A 3,213-nucleotide genomic window follows, 5' to 3' on the forward strand; every position below is an offset into this window, starting at 1 on the left:
TAGACTGGAAGATTTCGTATTGTTAGAATGCCCAGACTACCCAAAGCCATCCATAGATTTCTTCTGTTGAAAGTATTTTATCTTTTAAAGTTTACTCTTTCTGAAAATGATAACAGATGAAGTGAAGTAGTAAGGAATAGAAAGGAGGACAGATGATGGAGAAATGGAGATTAAGAAAGTGGAATAAGAAGTAAATCAAAGAAAAGAAAGGTGGATGGGAAATATGTAACTAGAGTTAAAAAACTGGAAATTTAGGAACAGGGTCTATAATAAATTTTTTAACAACAAACCAATGAACCTGTTGGTAGTTTTACCAATTTTTGTATAAAACTACATATGTAGATATCTGTTATTTTCCAACATGAATTATCTTGGTAACCTTAAATTCATCTGCGATTCTCCCATGGGGATTTATTCATAAATCTTGTTGGCATCCCGGGACTTACTGGCTAAAGCTTATGACTGTAGAGGGTGTGCGGAAAGATGGTGGAGTTGAAAAGTAAGGCAGAAACACCCCTGCATGCACACTCCAAGGAGGTAACTGCGGAAAATACAACTCAACTGAGAAATGACCTGAAGACCGCAGAAGCCGTCGTCTATCTCCAGTGAGGAGGAGAGGACCGCACTGCAAAGGGCAAAGGGCCAAAAAGGGACGGACGGAGAGCGACGGGCCGGGAAGCCCCCGCGGGGCGTGCGCACCGCCGCCGCCGCCGCCAGCAGGCTCCACGACGACGTCCCGGGCGGCGCCGCCGCGCCTGCCGCCCCGGCTCAGGGAGCGAGAACCGCGCTGCCGGCCCCGCGGCGCTAAGCCGCCCGCCCCCGGCCAGCGGGGCCGCGGACGAGCAACCCGCCGCCGCCGACCGCGGGCGCCGAGGGAAAGCGGGGCAGCGCGGCGCGGTGGGGAGGGCCCGGCGCGACGGGAAGGGCGGGGCGGGGCGCGGGGAGCGGGAGGAGCGGGAGGAGCGGGAGGAGCGGGGCGAGGCGCGGGAGGGGCGGCAGAGGCGGCTCCCCACCGGCGCGGTCGGTGGCCCCGCGGCCGATGCCCGGGTGAACATGACGGGGCCGGAGCAGGGCGGAGAGAACAGAGACGCGGGCGGCGATTCCACAGCAGGTCGCGCTGCGGAAGGAAGCAGGGAGCGTGTCAGACCCGGGCAGCTCCGGTCCGTTACAGGAGCGTCTGCAGCGGCTTCAGGCAGGTGCAAAAGCGCAGCCACGGCCTCTGGGGAAGACCCGTAGGTCTCCCCTAACAGAGAGAAGTGGGTGCAGCAGATACAGCCTGGGTGCCAGCGCCTCAGGTGGTTTGGTCTCAAGTAGCACATTGGGCAAGAGCATTGAACATCTTGAAAAGGGAGTAGTAAGAGAAAGGCAAGAAAATTGAAGACTTGTGGGACGAATGCAAGATGAAGAGAAAATGATCGGAAAACTCAAAGAAGAAATTGATTTGTTAGAGACCTAGATGACATCGAAGATGAAAATGAACACCTGAAGCAGGAGAATAAAATTCTTTTGAAACTTGTTGGGCAGCTAACAAGGTAGAAGAATCAAGGCTCAATGTGGAAAATATATTTTAAAACTACTGATTGAATGTTATGGTTAGTGGTAGGACAAAATTCCTATGCTGCAATACATTAAGTAAGTATATTTATTTCTAGAAAATAGTGGATATTTATTTTCAAAATATTTCTATTTCATTATTACTTTAGAAAAGTCATCAACCTATTTCACAAATAACATCTTTCAGTTATTAAAATAATAGATTATTCATCTTTTGATTTTGTGTGGTATTCAGATAATATATGAATTTCACAACCATATGAATATATTTTATCTAAGGTAATGTATTTTCTTTTTTTTTTATTTTTATTTTTATTTTTTGGTATCATTAATCTACAATTACAGGAAGGACATTATGTTTACTAGGCTCCCCCCTTCACCAAGTCCCCCCCACATCCCCGTTCACAGTCACTGTCCATCAACATAGTAAGATGCTCTAAAATCACTACTTGTCACCAAGATCATAGTCACTGTCCTTCAACAAAGTAAGATGTTGTAGAATCACTACTTGTATTCTCTGTGTTGCACAGCCCTCCCTGTGCCCCCCCAACACTATACATGCCAATCGTAATGCCCCCTTTCTTTTCTTCCTGCCCCTATCCCTCCCTCCCCACCAGTCCTCCCCAGTCCCTTTCCCCTTGGTAACTATTAGTCCATTCTTGGGTTCTGTGCTTCTGCTGCTGTTTTGTTCCTTCAGTTTTCTTTTGTTCTTATACTCCACATATGAGTGAGATCATTTGGTACTTGTCTTTCTCTGCCTGGCTTATTTCACTGAGCATAATACCCTCTAGCTCCATCCATGTTGTTGAGAATGGTAGGATTTGTTTTTTTCTTAGGGCTGTGTAATATTCCATTGTGTATATGTACCACATATTCTTTATCCATTCATCTGCTGATGGACATTTAGGTTGCTTCCCTATCTTGGCTATTGTAAATAGTGCAGCGATAAACATAGGGGTGCATCTGTCTTTTTCAAACTGGAGTGCTGCATTCTTAGGGTAAATCCCTAGAAGTGGAATTCCTGGGTCAAATGGTATTTCTATTTTGAGCATTTTGAGGAACCCCCATGCTGCTTTCCACAATGGTTGAATTAATTTACATACCCACCAGCACTGTAGCAGGGTTCCCCTTTCTCCACAACCTTGCGAACATTTGTTGTTGTTTGCTTTTGGATGGTGGTGATCCTTACTGGTGTAAGGTGATATCTCATTGTGCTTTTAATTTGCATTTCCCTGATGACAAGCGATGTGGAGCATCTTTTCATGTGTCTGTTGGCCATCTGAATCTCTTCTTTAGAGAACTGTCTATTCAGCTCCTCTGCCCATTTTTTAATTGGATTATTTGCTTTTTGTTTGTTGAGGTGTGTGAGCTCTTTATATATTTTGGATGTCAACCCTTTATCAGATCTGTCATTTTCGAATATATTCTCCCATACTGTAGGATACCTTTTTGTTCTATTGATGGTGTCCTTTACTATACAGAAGCTTTTAAGCTTGATATAGTCCCATTTGTTCATTTTTGCGTTTGTTTCTCTTGCCCAGGGAGATATGTTCAAGAAGAGGTCACTCATGTTTATGTCTAAGAGATTTTTGCCTATGATTTTTTCTAAGAGTTTTATGGTTTAATGACTTACATTCAAGTCTTTGATCGATTTCCAAT

The 3,213-nt window shown here is 45.3% G+C and overlaps 1 pseudogene; it reads left to right on the forward strand.

Annotated features, from left to right (window-relative positions):
- The first annotated feature begins 483 nt into the window (after positions 1-483).
- LOC130680215 (PRKC apoptosis WT1 regulator protein-like) lies at positions 484-1,656 on the forward strand (annotated as a pseudogene).
- Positions 1,657-3,213: the final 1,557 nt, after the last annotated feature.

This window comes from Manis pentadactyla, chromosome 13, assembly GCF_030020395.1.
Source record: "Manis pentadactyla isolate mManPen7 chromosome 13, mManPen7.hap1, whole genome shotgun sequence".
Lineage (NCBI taxonomy): Eukaryota > Metazoa > Chordata > Mammalia > Pholidota > Manidae > Manis > Manis pentadactyla.